At 31.2% G+C, this 25,211-nt stretch overlaps 1 protein-coding gene and 1 long non-coding RNA gene across 12 annotated transcripts in view; one reads left to right on the top strand and one right to left on the bottom strand.

The window, feature by feature from the left end:
• The window catches only part of LOC127736479 (band 4.1-like protein 2), an 88,104-nt gene that overhangs the window by 8,768 nt on the left and 54,125 nt on the right, over positions 1-25,211 (top strand). Inside the window, exon 1 of one of the 11 annotated variants that reach the window (XM_052247552.1) lies at positions 6,556-6,716. The exons of 8 other annotated variants lie outside the window; for them this stretch is intronic. The gene's annotated coding sequence lies outside the window, so the exon portion shown is untranslated. Of the gene's footprint in view, positions 1-6,555; positions 6,717-6,803; positions 6,932-17,048; positions 17,136-25,211 lie in introns of those variants that run through there. 2 more of the 11 variants (XM_052247745.1, XM_052247676.1) reach the window with 2 other exon arrangements.
• On the bottom strand, positions 7,869-24,154 carry LOC127698170 (uncharacterized). The gene is made up of 4 exons (XR_007980742.1): positions 24,014-24,154; positions 18,588-18,679; positions 10,142-10,231; positions 7,869-8,059 (listed from the first exon to the last, which is right to left on the bottom strand). It is a non-coding gene; the product is annotated as an uncharacterized LOC127698170 (long non-coding RNA).

The raw sequence follows: 25,211 nt of genomic DNA on the forward strand, positions 1-25,211 counted from the left end.
TTAGCTGTAACAAGACATATATAAGTGTTATGTCATAAGATGTAAGGTGGATGAGGGGCATGCACTTCCTGGATAAGGTGAAAAATAAACAACGTTTAATTTGCAAAATACGATAATTTGTTTTTATATACTTATAACATGCAAGTTGCATGAGGGGCATGCTCCTACTAAAGAGGTGAAAATTAGAAAAAAATATAATTTGCGAAATATGACAATTTTTGCATTGGTGCAACTTATAGAAAATGTAAAAACTGTCAGATGTTTATACCAAACCTCTCAAAAGTTTATATTTGAGCACTTGTAAATTCTTAAATCTACATATAATCCATATCATTTTGTAAACAAATTATGTCCACATGGTAAACTTATTATAGGTCTATATACAATGGCCAGCATTCCTCAGATACCTAACTTACCTATTGAAAGGTATGTGTATCTTGAATTTAATCAGCATCTGGCCAATTTTAAACAAACCTCTGCATAAATCATCCATAAATTAATCCTGGCTTTAATGTCTTTATAGACTACTTGACTTAACCAATCCAAATGTTTAGGTAGGTGTTGATGAACAAGTTAGGGTCATATATTATATCCATTACTATCACAGTTGTTTTCATTAAGGTTGAAAACCTAAATTTTTCTATAATTATAAAAGAAAAATTAATTTAGATTACGAAATAATTGCATCCTACTGCAAATAGAAATTTTACTTCGATCATCCATCCATCCTTCATAAGACTCCATACATGCTTCAAACAATATCTCTTATACAGGATAAGACTTTGAATCAGTTAAGAACTTACAATAAAGGGTCTGGGTGTCTGTCATATTTGAATCCAAGCTATTGTAAATAAAAAATAAACACAAGAAGCACTAGTAAAAAATAAACATTTTCAAAAAGACATGCTGAACTTCAAACTCACATTACTATCTCGCATATACCTTATGATGCACTGCTTTCTGACATAGCTTGGGGCCTAAACCTAGCCAATCATAACCTATAACTTATCTGTTCAATGATTTAAATGTTACAAATGCAATCATGTTTACATATGAAAGCATGAACTTTGGACTTCTTTTATTCTACTCATTTAGAACTATTCTATTTGATTTTATACTGTTGCATTTAAAAATCAAGAAAAAAGCAGTTGTCAAGTCCCATTTCTCTTCTGGGTGAAGAACAAGTAATTAAATAAACATATTTAATATGGGCACAGTGAGCTACACAATGCCATTAAATACCAGTACTGACCTCATGTCATGCATGTTGATATATTTTTTGTAAATTATTCAAAGGCATGTCTATGTTGGCTTTCTAAAAAATGGGAAAATGTATGCAAATAATGTTTTTGCTACACAGTAAAACTGCAAAATATTTCTCCCTATCAACAGTTTTAAATACTATACATTTAGAAATGTTTATGATGCATTAACTAATTTGAAAAATTATTACAAGATAGGTGCATTTTTCATTTTGATTACATCATTTGTTTGCAACATTTCCACGAATCTCAATAACTAAATTTGCATTTGTGAACATTGTTGAATAATTGTACCGGTAACAAGAATGTGTTCATAGTACACGGATGCCCCACTCGCACTATCATATACTATGTTCAATGGACCATGAAATTGGGGTCAAAACTCTAATTTGGCATTAAAATTAGAAAGATCATATCATAGGGAACATGTGTACTAAGTTTCAAGTTGATTGGACTTCAACTTCGGCAAAAACTACCTTGACCAAAAACTTTAACCTGACTTGACCAAAAACTTTAACCTGAAGCGGGACAGACAGACAGACGGATGGACGGACGAAGGAATGAATGCACAGACCGAAAAAAACATAATGCCCCTAGGTGGGGCATAAAAATAAATAATTTCTGAATTTTCACTTTACCAGGATACAATCATGTTTTACTTGTGTATGCCACATTTTCAATGGCTTTTGCCTGATCTACTAAACAAAAATACAATACATCACTGCGCATTTAATGTTTGTATGTGGGATGTGCTTATAGTGGTATCCCTTTCGTTTGTTACATATATGTGTTTGTATGTGGGATGTGCTTATAGTGGTATCCCTTTCGTTTGTAACATATATGTAACACTCTTTAATAACTGTTCAAGTCATTTATAAAAAATCTTGGCAAAGTTAAGAATCAATTTAAGACCCAAAAGATCAATAAAATATTTGTTATAAACTATATATCAGAAGAAAAAAGATAAATGACTTAATTTTATGGGGTTGAACAACCAACCAGTTACTGTTCCCATCATATTTAATGAAGCATTTGTAAAAGTTGTACAGAAAGGTAAATAGCCTTTTGACTTTTGACCCCTTACAAAGGAAAAGAATAAAACATTCATCACTGCAAATTAGCTTTTGACCAAGACAAATTACAGGTAAAACATTTCACAAAAGATAATGACTGAATGCAAAACACTTTGTCAAATCTGTGAAATGACAGGTTTTCCATGGTGACTCATTTAAGTACAGCATGATATATTGTTGCTTTACCTGAGACAACCTTGTGGAATTAATTGTTTACTTTATGGATAAGCCATATGTACATTAAAGGGCCTTCTAACACAAGGCAATATGAGTTCAAAATTGTATCAGTTCATAAAAATGTTTGTTGAAAAAAACTGTCAAATCTGTCACTATCTAAAAGCTAATTAAGGAAGAAGACCTGACATAAAAAGGCAGGAGATCCCTAAATGAGCTCAAAGATAGTTCAAAGGCTACCTGTAAATAAACATCTATGTTAAAAACATAAGAGGGCTGTGATTATTCTAAAGGCTAATAGGTTGTCAGATTTATTTTACAAAGTAAAAAGCTGGCATAGCGGCTATAGCCTGCAGATACTCTCCAAAAAGCTCACTGGGAGAAAAGAAAAAAAGTTAAAGCCAGTGGTGGATCCAGAACTTTTTGTAAGGGGGGGCCTGCTCCAGTCACGCTTCAGTGATTCCCTATATAATCAACCAAATTTTTCCCACAAAAGGGGGGCCTGGGCCCCGCAGGCCCTCCCCCCGGATCTGCCTATGAAAGCCTGTATCTTAGTACAAAAACGATGCCGCCCATGTAATCATTGAGAAACTACTTGTTCAAGACAGACAAAAAGCAAATGAATGCATTCCTACTTAAAAAAAAAAACTCATAATGTAATTCATATAAACAAGCATATTATCTATCCTCCTTTTGGTGTCAGCATGGAGTTTAACTTTGGAATAGTAAATGGGATAACACTAAACCTTGAACTTGCCATATATTTGATATGAGAACTCCCATTGAGAGCAAAGAGATTTAATTATACTTCATGATTATACTTAGTACTTGATATAAATGATAGCATGGAAATAGATACAACTTTACAATACAAACTTCTGCTATACAAAGTTATAAGATCATACCTAATATAGCAACAGTAGTCCTTTATAATGAACATAAATGTCCATTTCCCAATTGAGTCAAGGGCATAATAAAAAAAATATACATATATAATAATAAAAAAAAAAACATGCACAGAATTTCTGATTTTCATGGTAGATTATAATGATACAAATGGGTATTTTACAATGGAAAAGGTTTGCCTTGTTTGAAAATGACCCAAACTGCATAAATGCATTTTGTCTGGAAATGACAGAATATTGTCACTTTGTTGTTACCATTCTGAAGAAAAAGAAGGGACATAATAAAACTGATAATGGAAATGGGGAATGTGTCAAAGAGAAAACAACCCGACCATAGAGCAGACAACAGCCGAAGGCCACCAATGGGTCTTCAATGCAGCGAGAAACTCCCGCACCCGGAGGTGTCCTACAGCTGGCCCCTAAAGTCTGGAACAATTATTTAGGTAACAGTGAAAATTAAATTTGACCTACACTTCATGCAAAGTGGTAATGTTGCAAAGTTATATAGAGGTCCTATTCCAGAGAAAATTAAGTTATCACCTGGAAACTTTTTGTTTTTGATGGACAGCCAGGCCAGCAGGCATACAAAGAGGAATCATATTGGAACTCATCCCAAATCCTTTTTGAAATTTTCTACTTGATCATCTGTAAACAGTCTTAATGTATTTATCATCTTAGTATATTATTTACAATTTTGTGAAATGTGAAAGAATGGAAATTCTATCAGTCTCAAGATCTACATTTATCACTGTCTCAGACAGAAGCTAGGATTTCTTTTGATTAATTCATTTTAAAATTGTATCTTATCCTACTATTACATAAAACAGATCTCTGTATATCAAATTATTTTCATCAAACTAAAGAAATAGATCGAAATTATCAGTTTTTGTTAAAATTGTATTAAACACACAAGCTAATCTTAACCAGATCAATAGAAAACATTGTGAACATCTATTTTCACTTACATTCAAACAAAGCAAAATTTACAAGTAGGCTAAGCAGGATCAATGTATTCTACAATCACATTTATAAACAAGTCTCCTTTTTTAAAATGATTCATATTGATTATACTAATTTTCATTCTCAGATCACCATGCAAACAAAAGTTTTCATTTATAAGATATTTAACTAGACATGCAAGGAGCTCATCTGTATGTAACCTCTGCACACTCAAACTTGGATCCAGAACACAAAAATAGATCCTATACATAGGAAACGGTTTAGTGCACATTTCACTGTTTCAGTCTCACTGAAACATATTGGTTCCAGATTTTTTCAAAACACACAATTATTTTTGTAACGTCTGGTTATGACAAGTGTCACATCATCTTTTAAGATTTTATTGGTATATGCTTGCTTACCATCTTGGTTGATGTGATGAAAGTGTTAAAAGATTTTAAACAGTACTAACTAAATTGTATAGTATCTCTTAGAAGTTAATTATTTCTGCAAGAACAATCAGTCACCAAATATTAACTTGACAGACATGATTTAAGTCACATGAGAAAAACACTTAATGCTGTCCTACCCCCACCTCCTGAAATGAGAGTTTATGGTGCATCATTTTCAAGATGTCACTCTTATTAAACACATTTTGAAACTTATTTTTGATTTTGAAAGAAATGAAATAGGTTTGAAACTGAAGAAAATCATGTATTACAATAAATGTATCATACAGGTTTTGGTCTTATGATTTGATGATGATTTCCATTATTAATATGTGTACACATTTAAGTATAAAATAACCATATTAAAGTACAATATATAAATCACACATTCCATTGTAAAATGTGTTACCACAAGCTTGTCATTGTAAACATTTCTGATCAATATTTAAAAAAAGTGAAAAATGCATACAAAAGAGTCTCAAGGTTAAAAATAGAAATGGAAACAGATTTTGCTGACTGCGTTGTACTAAGTTACTGGCCCAATATGGATTTTAAGGAAAGGGGTCTTATTTAGCACCCAATATTAAGTACATAACTTGAAGATGTAAACTATTTCAAGTTGATGCATTAAAGGGAAATAGGATTTTTAAGGTTTTTTTTTTAATGAATTGAAATTTACGTGCCAAATTGGCCAATGGTAGAATTGGGTGAAAGTTGTCAAAATATTTTGAATTTCAACCACATTTAGGCTAACCGAACATAAAGCCCAGGGCTCAACAAACTAAATATTCTAGTCCAATAGGTTATATGCTTAAACAAACTTAAGACTAAATGATTTTGTTTTGATGACACATGCACTATATTTGTCCAGACCTAATAACCAATTTTAAAAAGTTCGCCTGATTTCATTGAACTTTGAGAAGATTTAAGCTATGCTAATGTCAACATCATAAAACTGCTGATACCTTAGTTAAGAGAAAAAGAACATAAATTCTATCTAGTCTTTGTTTAAAGAATGATAATTGAAATTTTAGCTAAATACAGGGCCATATTTGGGGTCGATCATAATACTTCTACATATTCATTTATAAAATATATGACTTGTTCCAAAAATATTTGGTTTATAATAAAAGTGAACTTAGGTTTCTAGAGGCTTAGGGTTTGAAAACCCTCAAATATAAAAACTAGTGTATTCAGATGTTTTTGCACCTTAAATTTAAATAAAATTTGGGGTTAAACATCACATGAATTATACATCTGAATGTTCTATTAATCACTTCTGGTGAAGAAGTTGATTTTATAAATTACCATGAATCGCCCAGGCATTGTGATCTCTCTCAAAAAGTAATAAACAAATGCAAAACTGTAGAAATTCTATTAACTTTGTTAATTTGATTGCTGATTTAAATGAACAGATGCTACTATACCAGAAACTAGTAGTGTTTTATGAACTCTTCTCTCGATGGAAAAGGTTAAAAAATGTAATCATGCAGAGTAACAGGAGGCTTATAAAACTTCATCATGTCAAGATAAAAATATCTATTGATGTTTCTAGATAAATAAAGTTTCGGATTGCCTGGGGAAATAAATTGTATAGTTCTGCTCTATCAGCAACTATTGACGCAAATTTCTGCTCGTAAAAAATTCAATTAATAAAATATGTGTATATAATTTTTCAAAATTTCTATGTTGTTGTGAGATAATTTTCTCATTGAGGACTTGTAAAAAGGTTACCTGGATGGATATTTAACAACATACACTTTGACATAACCCCCTAGAGCATGAAATAATTGTCAATATCAGTCTAGTCAGATATTGTGTTCAAATACTTCAGTCATACAGGATAATAATTCTTTAAGGAATAAATAAAACAAAAAGAACAATTCCCAGGTGTGGGAAATAAACTACAAAAAGGTAAGTACTTTTAATTAGATCTTAAATATCATGTTTCCCATTAGGAAGTAATTAACACTTTTTACAGTTTGATCATATATTCATTACTTTAGGACTGGATTAGTGCCAGTTTTTAGTGATTTATCACCAAAATAAGGTATAAGGATTTGTGTACAAAAATGTCTTACATCATCAATTATGGGAAATTCCATAAGAAAAACATATATAAAGACTAGGTAAGTCACTATCTTTAATTGAATAATATCACTTGTGTTGTACTAAATATGATGATCTGTATATTAAATGAATAGTTACAATGACTCTCCTAGGGATTTCTAGAAAGAAATAAATGTGGATAGTGTCCACATGTGGACACAGATGATGCCCCCGCTTGCATATCATATAGTTATAAAGGGACATAACTGAAGAACAGTAAAAGTGATGCTACCCAAATTTGAACTTGATCTGAGTTTTGTGTGTAAGTCTCATAACATTTGGTTGAGGCTTACTCAAGTAGAGAACAGACACTAAAAATTCAGCAATTTTTCTATTTAACTCCAATTTTAAAAATAACTTGATATTTAGAAGAAAATAAAAATTTTGCAATTTTTCCATTTATAAAGGGGCATAACTCTAGAACAGTTAAAGTGACGCCACCAAAATTCAAACTTGATCTGTGTTTTGTGGTAATAAGCCTTGTGTATAAGTTTCATAACATTTGGTTGAGGCAAACTTAAGTTAGAGGACGGAAACTAAAAATTTTGCAATTTTTCCATTTATAAAGGGGCATAACTCTAGAACGGTTGAAGTGACGCCACCAAAATTCAAAATTGATCTGTGTTTTGTGGTAATAAGCCTTGTGTATAAGTTTCATAACATTCTGTTGAGGCAAACTTAAGTTAGAGAATGGAAACTAAAAATTTTGCAATTTTTCCATTTATAAAGGGGCATAACTCTAGAACGGTTAAAGTGATGCCACCAAAATTCAAACTTGATTTGCGTTTTGTGGTAATAAGCATTGTGTATAAGTTTCATAACATTTGGTTGAGGCAAACTCAAGTTAGAGAACGGAAACCAATTTTGGGACGTACGGACGGACGTACGTACATACGTACGTACAGACGGACAAGGGTAAAACTTAATGCCCCCACCGCTACGGCGGGGGTATAAAAATGACTCTCCTAGGGATTTCTAGAAAGTAAAAATGACTCTCCTAGGGAGTCCTAGGAAGTATATGTCTAACAGTCATAAGTCCAACTGTGGTTCCTAATGTAGTTACTGAACTTCCTGCATTATTATTAATCTTGATATGATCAGAAACATGTCCATGTTCTTTCAGTCAGTATTATCCTGGGATTTTCCTCCTACAAAATATATCAGTGGGAATTATATATTCTGTTGATTCCTTGGCAAATATATCAGCTAGACTGACCTCAAATTATTTATGATCTGTGGTAGTAGGTTTGTTTCTCCAATATTATCTTTTTCTTACAATGGTAAAACAGTGCTATACTTTCTACCACAATTAACTACCGGTATGTTTTATCGTTGTTTAAATCATGTGCTCTTTTCTTAGACCTTACTTTTCATAAAGTAACCATTGTTTGTCAAACAATATCAAGGTATTTCATGAAAATTGCTGCACTTGCAATAAACAGGAGCAAAACATTGTACTTCACCTTTAGTATTTGTCAACACATAAAGATTTATCCAAAATGATGGTAACTATTAAATTGACTAATCAATTTTATTCAGTGAAATCTGATACAAAAGAATTGTATGAAACTTGATGTATTTTTTTGGGGTTTACAGCAAGATTTTTCATTCTCATTCATTTTTTGTTGTTTTGTGGTGAAAAATGATGTCAACACAGATGCATATCATATGATGTCATCATAGAAATGAAAGTTGCTTTTGAAGGTAAGAGCATATTAGGGAATATTTACATGATAACTTGGGCACAGGTACATGATATGTGTTTACCATTCTAAGGAAATCTATTTCTGAAATAAGTTCAATACACAGTAAAAAAAAGAACATAGAACAAAAAGTATATTGTACAAACACTGTGAGGGAATACTTGTTTGGTTAGTATACAATGACTGAAACAAAACAAAAATAGGCTATTCACCATTTTAAGTTTTTAATACAAAAACATATAATCTTCTCATATTGAAACTCCCTAGGGGACATTAAAAAAACTTTATGAATTTTAGTAATATTCAAATAGAATTGCTCTTCATATATAAATAAGAAGATGTTGTATGATTGCCAATGAGACAACTCTTCACCAGAGACCAAATGACGTAGAAGTTAGCATCAGCTAATGATACATGCACAATATTACTCTATCTATATTTAAACAGTGATCAAACAATTTCCTGTTAATTATTTTTGTAAAATTTTCATTTGGTGAATTATTTTTCTCCTCCATCTTGAATTATGACAGTAAGATTTAATAACAAGCCCTGTATAATCTGTGTTAAGCATCTCATAACAGATTACACTTGTCAAATTACAGGCCTGTTTTTCAGTAAGGTAAATACCCACTGTCCAGTTTTATCACCAATAAAGATAACATGGCCTTTGAGGGCACTGACTGTTATGGTCATAATGACACTTATCAGATCTAAATCAAATATTAGATTTAGGGCAAGAGTTGATTTTATTATCGTGACTTTGAATTTAAATTAGAATTCTAGGTTTAAAAACAAAAAAACAGTAAAATTATATTTGTGAATATGTGTTATAAATGTTTATACTAATTTAAGTGCATATTTCAGTCTTGCTCTCTTGCCTAAGATTGTAATGTACAAATTATTAGAGTACATAGCCATATCAATTTAATCATATAAGAACTTTTCAATATTTTCACCTCCATTGCACATACAATATGCTGACAACTTTTGCCTTGACTGAGGTTTCAACTCTTGTATGTCCACTAATCCTCTACAAAAGAACTCTAACATCCACATCATTTGGACTCTGGCAGACAGTTGTCTCAATCCACAATCATAACATATTTCCTTATCTTTATATTGGCAACTTAGTTAAAACTTTGGTGGATATTTATATGAAAATTGGAAAACATTATCAATTCTGACAATAATATGTACAACTCATATTATAGTTAAATCGGTTTATAATACAAACTCTTTAAAATTCATGAGCAGGTTTCAACTGTCTGTTACAAATCACAGCACTTAATGTCAATGTCTATTTCATAAAGGTAACTTATGCTTTTAAGGCAAATTATCTGCACTTAAATATAAAACGAATTACGAACGGATATGTGAAATTATTATTATGAATAATCTAATTTGTCTGTTTTGCATAATCAAAGGTCACAGTTCATTTTCATTGACTTGAAGTCTGAATGTAACAATCTGTAAGATATGTCCTTGGAAAAGGTGTTATGTTATTCAATGACCATTAGCTTTTCTCACCTCTCTTGTCAATCGATAACTCGTACATGGACTGGTCCCATTACTTATTACTCTGTTGTAATCCTATTGATAAGAGATCATCCTTTCTGCCTGTAAAAATAAAATTAATCATTTAGAACAATATAGGGGGGGTTATTTCTGTGTTTTTTCATACTATTCTTGTGTTGTCTGTCTTCCTTCCTCCTATGGTTTTTTATTTCCTCCCCACACCCTAAGACTGGTGGCCTCTTGACATTTAACACGAGTAATTACTACTTTTCAGTATATGCTGTAACACTTGCTTATTTTGGTTGCTTGTATCTTTTTTGTTTATTTCTTCCCAGTGTATACTTTCATGTAAGGAGTTTTCAATGACATATTTCCAAATCTTATTACAATTTGTAGTATTAAAAGGCGGGAAAATAAGGCAGTATGTTTTAAGAGTGTTAGACTATATTTGTGTAATGATAAACTGTCTAACATATCTGGATTTCAGCTTAACTGAAAATAGTTTTTAAACAGGTTTAATGTTTCCTTTAATCTTTATATTGATAGAAAAATAAAGTTTACATGTTTTCATTCTAAATGAAAAACCCAGTGAACTGGAATAGATTCATTTCAAGGTCAAATTATTACAATCTCAGCTGGTTTCAGTAAACATCAATAATAGAGGAAGTCACTAGCACAGGTTTAAAGTCTTCAAAAAAACTGGTGTAATTTTAAGATAAAATCTGTTTATTCAAAATGAAGGTATAAAGGGGGTCTCATAAGGGGGGTTCTGATCCTGGATCCCGCTTATTGTTTTGTCAGAATCCTGTATCCTGCTTATCATTGTAATAATAGAGCTTGTAATTTCACGTGTCCCGCCCAACTTCGTTTCCCGTTTTTACGCAAAATAATTTGACTTTCACATGTCAAGCTTACAAAAAATTGGCAAATCCCGCATCACGCTTACACCCCAATGAGACCCACTATAAAGTGGATACTTATTTTGAGCATGGAAGCACTGAACATTACCTATCAAAAAGACCCTTTTGACAAACTTTGATATATATAAATTCAATGCATGACAAGAAGTTGTCAAAATGACACTAAACCAGGGTTTTTTGTTACATATATATTAATTAATACCATTGTTCAAGCAATCAAGGATCATATCTCCTGATCAGCAAAAGTAAAATCGCTAAAACTAATCCTGACCTCCATTATGTAATGAGCATATTTGAAAAATTTAATTGGATCAAATTATCCTGAACTTATTGAACAGAATGGACATAATGTGTCAATATCCAATTAATCAGGGAATATAAATCTTGAACAGCAAAAGAGAAAACTTTCAATAACTAACTTGACCTCTATTTTGTCATGAGAAACAAAATATCCAAATTTGAAATACATTGGCTGAATGGTTCTCAAATGCTTAATTGAATAGTTCTTGTTAATACATGAAAACAGCTAATTCTCTTGCCATCTGCCTGTCCAGCCGCCATACTACCACAAATTGATAATTAAATTTTCGATCAGAAATTGAATTCTTTATATAAGGAATGCAGGTTCCCGATTTTTTTATCTGTTTTTATACGTCCGTTTATGGGACGTATTATTGTATACCGTTGTCCGTCTGTCAAGTCCGTCCATCTGTCCGTCAGTCGTCAACATGTCAGACATTTACTCAAAAACGCTTCAACCAATTTGCATAAAAGTTTGGTGAATTGTTCATATCACTTGATGTGAGCTCCCTTTCGTTTTTTATAAAATTTAGATTTTACGTTTCTGAGTTGTGGGGTTTTATTCATTAATAAACTGCTTCGCTGAGCGCAGCTAGATACGCCCGCAGAGGTCCAACCCTGAACAGTTTGGGCAAAAATGGACACAATATTCAAGCTTGATTCAGGTCTGAATTTGGATTGTAATTAAATATTTGACATATTATAGGTTTCTGAATAAATGTAGTCAAAGATCTTGAAATTGGTTTTATGAATTGAATTTATATTCAATTAAAGATTTCTTGCTGTTGTGCAATACTTAGTAAATCTTTTGTCAGACTATAAACAAATAAAGTTCAATTAATTCTCAATGTCATATTAGAAATTTATGAAAATTAAAAGGGAGCTTACATCAATAGATATAAACAATTCACCAAAGTTTCATGAGAATTGGTGACAGCATTTTTGAGTTATTGGCTGAAAACTGGAAAATCACCCCTTTTTTTAATGAATAAAACCCCATAACTCAGAAATGTAAAATGTAAAATTTATAAAATTCGAAAGGGAGCTTACATCAATACATACAAACAATTCACCAAAGTTTCATAAGAATTGCTGAAAGCATTTTTGAGATTTTGTCCGAAAAACTGGAAAATTCCCCCTTTTTTAATGAATAAAACCCTGTAACTCGGAAACGTTAAATCTAAAATTTATAAAAATCGAAAGGGAGCTCATGTCAATAGATATAAACAATTCACCACAATTTCTTGCAAGTTGGTGAAAGCATTTTTGAGTTAATGTCCGACATGTTGACGACGGACAGACGGACGGACAGACGGACAACGGTATACCATAATACGTCCCGTAAACGGGCGTATAAAAAAGGGGGGATTTTCCAGTTTTTGGACAATAACTCAAAAATGCTTTCACCAATTTGCAAGAAACTTTGGAGAATTGTTTATATCTATTGATGTTAGCTCCCTTTCAATTTTCAGATTTTACACTTCCGAGTCATGGGATTTTATTCATAAAAAAGGGGTGATTTCCTAGTTTTCGAACAATACCTTTAAAGTGCTTTGAGCAGTTTTCAATAAACATTGGTGACTGGTTTATATCAATTAAGATAACCTCCCTTTAATTTTTCACAAATTTCTGATATGACTTTGAGAAGTTATTGAACTTTATTCATAAAAAATGCGACGGGCGTATCATGCGCTCATGGCGCAGCTGTTTTTAATTTTTGCTAATTGAAAATAAGGTGTTGGTGTAGTGTCAGATGCATGGTCTTCTCTAATGAATTAATTCACAACTTGTCTATAGAATGTAAAAAATTAAGAGCTTGTTATATGGTGTGGATGCTTGTCCACTGCTGGTCATTGAATAGTGACCTCTGGATTTATTTTCTATTTAACTTGTGTTGTTGGGACCTAACATATTGTTTTATTCAAAAATGCCATTTCGATTTTAAATCTATGTTGGTTCTCATATACTATGGTAAGAAACAGTTTTTGCAATTCATTTATCATGTATGTATCATGCAAATACAATTAAAATAACCACAATTATTCTAAATTTCATTATTTACTACATGTTATTCTGATTATTACATAATTATTTTTGTAAGTTTTTCTATTTCACTGTCAACATTTCTTCCACCATTCAAATGCCATTAACATATAAGATTGATCATAAATTTTACAAGTGAAGTTAAGCAAAAAGTTATTTTCCTAGAGGGCATTAAAGAGAAGGAGCCACAAAGAATGTGTGGTTATTGTTCCTTTGCCAGTTCCAAATGTGCGTGCTTAATAAAAGATGTCCTTGGTTTTTTGTCTCATTAATGTAATTACAAGTATCTCTGCTTTAATCACAAAACAAAGGCAGATTTAGTGGGTGGGACAGGAGGCCTGGGCCCCCTTGTGGAACTTCATATATGGTTAACGAAAAGACTTTCTACATGTCCAACTTCTAACTTTGCCTAGTTCTGTTTTTTTTTTCAAAATCCTGGATCTGAACAATAGTATTCAGTAGCAGTATTATTTTCCTGCTTTTTTGTATTTTTCGGAAAATTTCCACTTTTGCATTATCACTGGAAAGGAGTATGACAGAGGAATAATATCATAACAGGGAAGTGATCCAATTCACCTATCAACACCTGTGTATGTTGTCCTCAGGTTGAGGTACATCTGTATTTGTATACAGTGTATTAATCTGGTACCTAATGTTATAGAATGATTGATAGGACTGTCATTAAATGAAATTACTGATTATCATCACCTACTATAATCTATATATAATTTCCTGTAATTATTTCACATTGTAGGGTATCTAGTTGTTACTAATACAACACAGCATATCACGTTTTAATAACTAAACCTATATCAATCTGTAATGAAAAATTCATTATTCTTACGAGCTTGGTTGCATACAGTAAAAAAGTTATTACCAGAAGTGTGTAAATAAATGACATACTTTGCAGTTACCAATTATATTTACTTTAGAGTGTTATGTAATTAGTCGTAGAAAATGAAACTGTTTTAAGGGTTTGTATTAATTTTTCTTTGGAAAACTGCTTAAAATCAGATTGTTGGACACTGGTGGCAACTCTCATGGTTACCTAGTGAGTCAGAAGGCAGTGGATAGGCAATGCCATTTTTTGGGGAGCTGTCAGGTTATAACAATTACAAGTCATGTTTTGAGGAAACTTTCAAAGCACACTCCTTTTGTAGATCTTGAAAAATGGTAGCCAAATCTTATTGGACGTCTCAAGACCCTAACCAATTACCCAACTTTCTTTACTTTTTCAGAGTTTATGTCAAATGGTGTTGCTTTTTTTTTGGTGTACAAGCCATTATCTTTTTGGATGAATTAAATATGGACCAGAGGGTTTAACTTGCAGATATTTTTCGTATAATGCACTGTGAGATTGCTATTAAGATTTCAGTGGAAATGGAGAAAAATATGACTAGAGGCACACAAAAAAACCAAACAAAATAACAACTTTCTAAACATTAAACTATGCACATTAAAATCTTAAAGAACATGTTTCAAAGCATACTAGGCCATTTTTTAAAAAAATTGTTTAACATTTTGAAATTCTGAGCCCTTTTTAAACTTACTATATAGATTACAGAATGAGTTTTCCTCATTGTTGATGGCCCTACAGTGACCTGTTCACATTCTTGGCACATGATCTTTGGTTAGTTGTATTAAGGGCAATCATACCACATCTCCTTATTTTTAAATAGGCAGATTTTTAAGGCAAGACTTTTACAAGAACAGTTATATTTTTGGAAATGTTATCTTCAGGGAATTGATTCTTTCGTCCATAATTCATTGGTGCTCATTTCCCAAATCTGGCAAATCATGCTTTTTTTGTTATTGGTTTTCCCTCTTCCTAATTTTTTCCCCTTCTCTTTCCCAAATCTCACTTTTTTTATCCCCGATATCAGACACCTCAACATTTTTTTACCCCTTAGTTATATCTCCCTTTTTTAACCCCTAAATCCCCTCATGGGTTTCTTATCTTAAAATTGGATACATTCTGATTACAAGATTTGTGCTGAACCTACACTTCAAACATGGACTGCGTTTATTTTTAAGTTTTTAAAGCTGTAAATGATTATTCATACACACAAAGTTTATTTCTTGGTTAACCTATATTAATTACAAAGATGTAAACCTGTGATACAAATAAATCTTAAACATGACTGTACATATGTTTTTCACAGAGCATTTGAGGAGAAAACGTAGACGATCTTATTTTATTTTACCTTATTTTATTTTACCGTTTTTCTTCAGCAAACATTTTGATCAAATGGACTGAGTGAACCATTAGAAAAAGAGTACATTTTAAGAGATAAAATTGTTGTTACAAAAAAAGAATTACATCTTCAAATCAGTCATCTGAGAACCTTTCTATGTTGCATTTGGATGTTTAGTATCAAATTATGGATTTCATGTAAGCATTTAGTTGCTGAGAAACAATCTTTATAAATAAAAACCCTTTAAATTATTGACAATTTTTTGTCCAAACATGCACACTGAATGATCAAATTTACCTTGTCAGTCGTCTTCTAAATGCAAAAATTAAAAGGTGTGGGTGTAAGGTGGATTAAAGTGCTTTTGAAGTTTGAATTTTTTTGTAGATTCATTATTCAAATTGACTTTTTCTACTAAGACTGTTAAGCATGGTGATGAACTATGACTCTTATCTCAAAATTTAGTGTGTACTGCACTCTGCATTTATTCCAAACACATTTAAGCACAGTCCTATGCTATAATGGCTTTTCTGGTTAGACCTTTTTTCTAACATTTTCATGCTCAAGTTATTTCAATATGTATGCAGTTTGAGCATATATAAGTAAAACATGCATTATAAGGTTTTTATGTTGCAGTTTTAGCATACAAATTAACAATACATGCTTCATAAATTGTTTTGTTATAAATAAGCCGTTAGTTTTCTCAATTGAATTTTTCATATTTTTCATATTGGGGCCTTTAATAGCCGACCATACAGTATGGGTTTTTCTCATTGTTGAAGGCCGTACACTTGCCTATAATTGCTTACATCCACTTCATTTGAACTTTGGTGGATAGTTGTCTCATTGGCAATCATACTACATCTCCTTATTTTTATATTTAAAATGTTTTTAAGTTTGTTGAGAGTTCAGTTCTATCAGAGGAAGCAAAACTGCAAAAATTTGAAAGACCACATAATCTTTATTTAAATTTCCAGCAGCCTACACTAAATTCTTGTTGTCATTCCTGTGTGTGGTTCTAAATGATTAAAATACTTTTCATATAATACCTCAGTTCTCTATGGGAATCCTGACATTTAGATAGTAGATACTAGTGAATCTATTTATAACTGCCTCACTACAAAAGTTTACAAATCTTCTATTTGAAGTAAACCACACTGTTTACTAAAGTTTAACATTATTTATACAAATATTCTTAATAGACAGAAATATATAGGGTAGCTCAAACCATTTATTAAAAGAACATCCTGTGAAAGCACAAGATGAAGTTTCTCAAAAAGATTTTGATAAAATTCATCATTTACCCAGCAGCTGTTACATTTTTCAATCTCGTTAATTATGGCAGCACACAGACATAGAATGCAGTCCTACTGATTGTAATTTTGATCAATTTCAAAACTTTTAATCAAACGTGTGTACCTTTCTAAGTCTGGTTATACTTGATGAAACAACATTTTTACCTGCCAGGTAATCTAACACCCACATGTCTCCCGGATTTATTTTGCTATTATTTAAGACTAGAGGATATTATAAATGTGGACTATAAATTAGGTAAGGGTATTTTAAATTATCAAGTTCTGGCTTATTTTACACACTGTGAGAAACAGTAACAGTTTTCTACTACATGTACTAGTAAATATAATGACCTTTTTGTAAATAGAACAGGAAAAAATGAAATTAATTTGATCCAATCTAATCATATTAATGTACTTTAAAAAAAAAACAAAGTTACCATTTAGGTTAAATAGTTTTATAAACAAACAAAAATCTGTTTCTTTTTTGTTTTACAACAATTACCTTATTATTCCTGTAAGTACAATAATACTCACAAAATCATTTTTACCTAGACATCTCTATTTACATATATAACTAGTGGCGGATCCAGGGGGGTTCCAGGGGTTGGAACCCCCCTTTTTTTTTGACGATCAATGCATTTGAATGGGGACATATAGTTGGAACCCCCTTTATCCTGGGTTGGGAACCCCCTTTTAAAAATGGCTGGATCCGCCCCTGATCAAACAGAATCAAAGTCTTAAATGACACAACAATAAGATTATATATCAGCAGGGAACTAATTATAGGTTTTGGACCTATATTTATTGATGAAATTCACAAAGTAAATATGTATTTAAATACCTAGTACATACAGGTTTCGCATTTTCGCTATTAAATAAATATGAAAAATAAATTTAACGTATTTTATCACAGGGTCAAGGTAATTTCTTTTTTAAAAATTCAAATAAATATTACAACAAATAGTGATACAATCTTCAAAAGATAAGCTGCTTTAGGACATGTAAAGTAAGTCCCTGTTTGATGACATCTCTTATGTGAAAATTGAATATCAGTACGGTAACCCAGGGGATTTTACAGGAACATGCATTTATTCTTTCAATGTAGACACCATGGCATTTTAAAATGAAAAGAGAGTGGAAGTTAATAGTGTATGTTCATGGCTAAATCTTCAGATGAAAAGGGGATATGCAAACCATAAAAACAAAACAAAAATATTGAATACATATATATTAAATAGAAATGTTTGGATAGTATATAAAAGCTTTTGGTACATTTTGTAGCCATTCTTAATACTCATCAATTCCTTAAATGTAGTTCAATTATTAAAGTAATTGACATTTATCACTATCTATAGCGCCAGCTATCACCAATTTTGCAAGATATTAATATTTGTATTCACCAGGGACAGTGTTGCCGTATAAGTGAAAAGTGAATGTAAAGGTTCAGCTTCGATCCAGCCCTGGTTTAGAAGAAATAAAACACAAGATCTACTTTCATACTGTAAGGCTGATTTACTACTTAACACCATCTTTCAGCAATTTCCCCTCCCATTCCAAAAAAAAAAATTGTGTTGGCCTTCATTCCAAAAATTGCTGGAAAAGAAATTCAGTATCATGTAGACTCTATTTTAATACATTGATGATTGCACATTGCAATCCGGAATAACATATTTTCTTAATTTTTACATAATAGATATATATGTCTTACTTTTGGATTCATCTTCACAAAAGGTATTTATAAACTTGTTAGCATTTCAGACAGTGTGGCTTCTTATCTCACAAAAATGATTCCCTGTTTCTCTGAAAATAAAAATATCAATTAATTGTAATGATCCATCGTTTATTGCCTTCTATACAAAATGATACAGCCTATGTCTTAGTCAAGCAGTTAACAACATCTTCTTATCTACATACTAATGTACATTTTCACTATCTGAAAACTGAAGATCTATATAGAATGGTCTAGTCATAAATCTATGTGTAGAAAAAAAGATGGGGCAAAAAAATCAATGGATAAATATTGCTGATATAGGATCTGGAAGAAACTGAATACAATTCCAATGGAAAGTTATCATAATCAGTATGATTAAAATGATTATCTGTTTAAGACTATTGTTACAACAGCCTGTAAAATATAGCATATGCTCTTGTAATGTCCATGCTTAAACTGATATAAAATAACAGCTAATCAATGAAGTGTGGAAAATAAACCTGATAAAAAGACAATCATTTCTGCATTAATAGAAGATTACAATTGAGGTTCCATATGCATACCAATGCTGATGATACAATTCAATAGGGAATAATAGTTACATCAGGTCTCCACTTATATAATGTCAAATGTGCATCTGGAAAATATGTCAAATGTGTGCTGTATTCAATACAAAACATAGGGAGAGGACATCACTAATGTTGTTATAACTTGTGTCCAATCCCTTTTGCTACTTTTGCAAATAAAATATGTTTAAACTAAACTACAAAACATATGGTTTTTCAAAATCTCTTCAGAATTCTAATAAAATGTCTTTCTATAATATCCTAAATCAAAACAATTTCATCACCATACAACTTCTAAGCAATATATGTAAATGAAAGTTTAACATCAGTATAAATATGGTTCTTAGAAAATTGCTTATATATGATTATCTCCTTCAAATATTTTTCTGTTTTAGTCTCAACCTAAACAGCAAAACAGAAAGAAATTAAAAGATTATTTTTGGAAAGTTTTGTTACTTCAGAGAGTATATAATGCTTAACCCCTTCCTTTTATTTTACTCCTTTTAATGCGAGTCTTGTCATGTAACATTCACTTTTGTAAGAAATTTCTATATAGACCCTCATGTCTATCAACAGGATTTATAATGTTATATTTAAGAGACAGGCTATATAAAGTCGACTAGAATTCCAATTTTCCCAGATGGTCTTTGTTCTTACATTAGAAACCTCACAATATGGACTATTGTGTTTTAATGTACCATTTAATCAAAATTCAATATTGTGTCTGTGATTAATATAAAAGCATTAATTTTTATGCTAATGGGAAACGGAAAGTCAATAGTAAGAGAAAACGATAACTTTGAATCACTACTAATCATTTTCCCATTGTCTGTGTGGTATGACTGGTAACTTATATATTTTATCAGATAGTTTATAGTGCACTTAAAGAAATCAATTATTTATTATAAACAAACAACTACAGCAAATATATAAAACCTATATCTCATGTTAAAAAGGTTCACAATGGTGTTCTTTACATTCATTTTGTGAAAGTTTAAAAATGGAAATACATTATGATTTAAAAGCATCCCATTTTAGTTCCCACTTGATTAAACATAATTGTATCTACAACTTCAAATAAAATACACATATATGTATTTGATATTCTTTCCAATAATGTGAAAATAGTTTAATGACTTTAAAATGTAAACCCACTGATGGGGTCCAGCTTTGCCATTTTAAAAAGTGAACTTGACATATAAAAGATTACTGCTAATTACAGGAATCATGTATATGTATCAAATTCTTATCAAAATGTATTTGAACTGTCTGATAATACTTTCACTTGAGAGATAAATTATACCCATAAATTATAGTAGATTATCATGTCATCTTGCCAATTAATATCCCATAAAGAGGTAATTACCTCAACATATGGTTTACATGTAAGCCACTGTCTGTAGGGAAAGGATCTTATTAATCGCTACTTAATCCTCAAGTCCCCAGAAAATGTAAACAAACATTGAAATGTCAAGGAATTCAAAATCATGTTCTTAAAATAGCCTTGTGGAGTTTCTGTAAGCTTAATTTCATTGAAGCCATGGATTTAATTTTTCTTTTGTTTATATGGCTGACATGCCATAAGGGTTCCTGGAACTGTTTGACCTGTTCCTGAACTAGGTTGATATCATTTAATCAATGTCTGTCTTTACTAGCATGCATATCTCTCTTTCATCTTGGAAATATTGATAACATGTACAGTTTCAATTTCTGACCTCTACTTATGCTTTTATGCTACTTTTTGTATTTGTCAATCAACAAATCAACATGGGCTCATGATCAATGAAGATTTTTATGGGGTTCCTCTCAATTCTCCAACGACTATAAATAAACAAAATTTCCCCATCTGTCTACTTAAAGGTATCTTTTGGGTTTTATACTTCTACCGTTATTTTGTTTATTTCAATTCATACTGAGTGTACCTTAGAAATATAATGTAATATTTTGTTTGTTTGAGATCCATGCTTAGTTTTGCTTACATGTTTTCACTAATATTCCATATTGGAATTTTACAGATTTTTTTATTTCATCAAAGTAATCAGTTTGGCAAAATTTGATAATAAAAAGTAAAAATACATTGATTCTTAATGTTATATGGCAATACATGTAATATGTACCTTCATTAAAACAAGAGTTCCTGAGGATCAAGATAATTTTTTTGATTTATTAGTTATTGGGCACAAATTGAACAATTATTCATCACATGACCTTTGAACAGTAGCCAAAAAACATTAAGTGACCTGTAACTGACAAAGGTCAATTGTGTGTGAATTCAAATGTCAAATTAAATCATACTTGTCAACGAAAATGAGTTTTCACTTTTTATCATTAAAATGCCTCACTGCTTTACTATAGCTGTTTATAGATTTTATCTGTAAATGAGTGCATGTCAAAATGTTGTTTTAAATATAGGCCTAGGTCTTAACACTTTCACAGAACTAACTAATTTATTTATAACAGTACACAGAGGTTTTTAATAATATTCTTCACAATCCTGAGAGTTAAAAACAGCCTTAAAACATTAAAATTTAATGTTGATAAAAATCACCTGTAATTAGATTTGATATCTAAAAACAAAACAGACCTCAGATTATGTGGTCATCTTGACCATAAATTTAAGGTGCAGACATTGCTCTGATTAGAAACAGGTGTGGTTAACCTTAACTTCCCACCCACATCCTGGATAACTCTGACTCAAATTTGTAAGTGAAATTTATTCAGAGAATCATAGGTAAAATATCTTTTGTCATTTCTATGATGTCAGTTCATTATGTAAACAAATGATAAAACTGACAAGGGGAGATCTCAAAGTAGTTTCTCTTATACAATGAGTAAGATATTGTTCTATGGTATGCATAACTTCTACACTTTATCGTGTGGTATCAGAAAATGTCATCAACTATTGGATGTAAAGTGTGAACAGATATAAAATCCTCACTTTAAGCAGCAAAAGATAATTATCAAGCCTTTCTTTCTACTACTCATTACATAATAAAACTATAGTTACCCCAATGTCTTAGAGTCAAACTGTAGATATTTCTTCTTTTCCCATTTTTTTTTTGGATCAAGTATTATTGTGTAGTTAAAATTTCTCAGAGCAATTACAACCCTGTGCATAGTGCTCGGACCTGTGACTCCCTTATGGCCAATTTTTTTTTTTTTTTCATTTTTCTGATTTTTTTACTGCTGGGCCTCCCTAATTTTATAGGGAAAAGTCCTTTGATCTGCCACTGGTGTTCTATATATTTCATCAACATATTGATTCATTAGACAATGTACTTTAAAGATGTTACCATTATTCTTGTTGCATATTTAAAAAACATGAAAGTGGTTGTGAAAAAAAAATAAAATGATTGTCATATTGTTTGTAAATTGTTTGAATTTTTGCAAAGATCATTCTGACTCCATATGTATCTATATAAGTGATTAGCTTATGTACAGATTATCTATAGTACTTGTCACTTCTTTTCAATCATGGCATTACAGCTCTTTGCAGGGGGCAGATCCAGGATTTTAAGTTAGGGGGGGGCGTAAACTTAATTTTTTTTTAGGTAAAATTATCGAAATATTCTTTATTAAGCTGAGGACAACCAATGCTTTGCAAATGTTAGGGGGGAGGGTGCACGCCCGCCATGCCCCCGCCTGAATCCACCCCTGCTTTGGTCATTTAGACAAGGAAATATTAATACATAAAATTGTCTAAATTATACTTCACAAAGTTTGACAATTGTTTGTTTAATAAATGATTGGTTTCATTTTGTTTGGTTTTTCTTTTTTTTTCTTTTTGACCATTAAAGAAATTTTTTTTTGTCTTTCCAATTTTGAACTTTCAAAATGAAGTAACTTACGAAAACGTGGGAGGTGAGTGCAAAGGAGGCAATACAATATGGTTGCATCCGGTTGGTTTCTCAGAAAATGTTAAAATTTAGTGATATGTTGAATTTGATGTTATCATAGCAATAAAATGGGGGATTGTTGCTATAGCAAGTCAAATATATCTGTATTAGCTTCAACATAGGACATCAAGCTATTATTCTGATAAAGTTGGTCAATGTCAACTGTGCACTGAGGGTATCTGTAATGTTTTCATTTTAAGCAAGTCACAAAAATTAAGCTAGTGCCTTTAAATCTCAATGTTTACAGGTGTTGTTTTTTTTAACTGGTGAATGCCTAACCTGTGAATACCTAGTTCATTCATTTATACAGCTTGCCAAAATCAAATTATGTATTGTATGTCTGTGTTTCAGGAAACTCAAATTTCTGTGACTTGTTTATTTAACACTAGATTGACTAAATCAGAAAACTTTATCCGATTATATTGCAATGTTCTGATGGTTATTAAAATGAAGATAAAAGCGAATTCATTTCTTAACTTTTGTGTGAGAATGGACATTTTATTTTAATACTATTTGCTTTGAACTAATATGTTCATTGCAAAATGCTTCTGTAGTGTTTTTTTTTTAAATCATGATGGCATATTTTTAGCATAGACCTGTTATATGTTTACATAGATCTAAGAGATAGTCAGGAACCTGTTGTTCAGTGGTTGTCGTTTGCTGATGTGGTTCATAAGTGTTTCTCGTTTTATATATAGATTAGACCATTGGTTTTCCTGTTTGAATGGTTTTACACTAGTCATTTTTTGGGGCCCTTTATAGCTTGCTGTTCGGTGTGAGCTAAGGCTCGGTGAGTTGTCTCATTGGCACTCATACCACATCTTCTTATATCTATATACATCAATTCATTTGAATGCCCATATACAATGTAAACATTTCAAGGGAAAAAGTAAAGAAAATATTGTTTCTTCCATAAGAGGGTGTATGTTATATTTTACAACATATGTATATACTAGTATACCCTCAACTTGTTTTCACTGGTTGACTTCCTCTTTACATCTCTGATTGACAAGCATCTTGTCATCTTTCTGCCCTGAAGGATGACCATGTAGGAAGTCTAATTTACCTGTAAAGATTCAGTACAATACGCGTGGACAGTTAAATCATGGTGTATCAATTACATCAGTAAACATAACAATGTGTTGACAATTGATATGATATACTACACAAACTATCAATACTCTATATCTTGGACTATTATCTGACCATAACAGTCCCAGTCTTTATATGGAAATTTCTTTTCAACTTAAAAAAATAGATTTAGATAAGATATGACATTATTTCTTCAAACAGCTAATAGAGAAATTTATATGACAGTGACTAGAGAAAAATTACTAAATATATACATCTTTGATCAAAAAGATTCTATTCCAATCCAACTTTGGTTCTTAGTTTTAAATGGTGCAACCATTGTAATTCTGCTAAAGTCATAAAAATCTTACAGCTCTTCAATATTTAATTCTATCCTGGTTACACCCAAATGGTTATACCTTCACTTGATAGATATATGCATGTATTGATCCACTCAGAAAACATCTTTATAGTATCATATTCTTGGTGCATACAGATTTTTGTTTATAGTTTGGCAACACCAATTTGACATAAAATATATATTCAAGAGAGGGGCGTGAAAGAAAAAAAACAGGCACAAGAGCAAATTGACTAATTACTTGCTGAAAACAAAAGGCTCATGTACAGACAAGAATTATGATAATAATAGCAAACCATGCTATATCCACCTATTTCTTAAAATTCAGCCTGACACATGAAAATGAAAGGAATTTCCTAACAAAAGTTGTTGTTCAACATCTCAACAAATCCTTGGCAAAATAAAGATAATTACTGTATTATTGTGACAATAGAACTCTTTCATTCATTATGGAGATGTGTAAATTGCATTCTTAGGGTGTGTGATGTCATATTTAATCCTTTATCATCCAATTGATGTTTGTCTTTACCCCAAAACCCTGTAAGATTTAAAACTTGTATTTCATTTGTCAGTGATGTCAAAAAATTTAAAATGGGAATAAAAAAAGCCTTGTTTAGTATGCATGAACTCCATACCTGTTCTTTTTTTTTTTATCAAAATTTGCTTGAAAACTGCTTTTTCCTAAAGAAAATCTTTCAAAACTTAAATGACAGGCTTCACAACAAAAATA

Source organism: Mytilus californianus, unplaced genomic scaffold, assembly GCF_021869535.1.
Source record: "Mytilus californianus isolate M0D057914Y unplaced genomic scaffold, xbMytCali1.0.p SCAF_1, whole genome shotgun sequence".
NCBI lineage: Eukaryota > Metazoa > Mollusca > Bivalvia > Mytilida > Mytilidae > Mytilus > Mytilus californianus.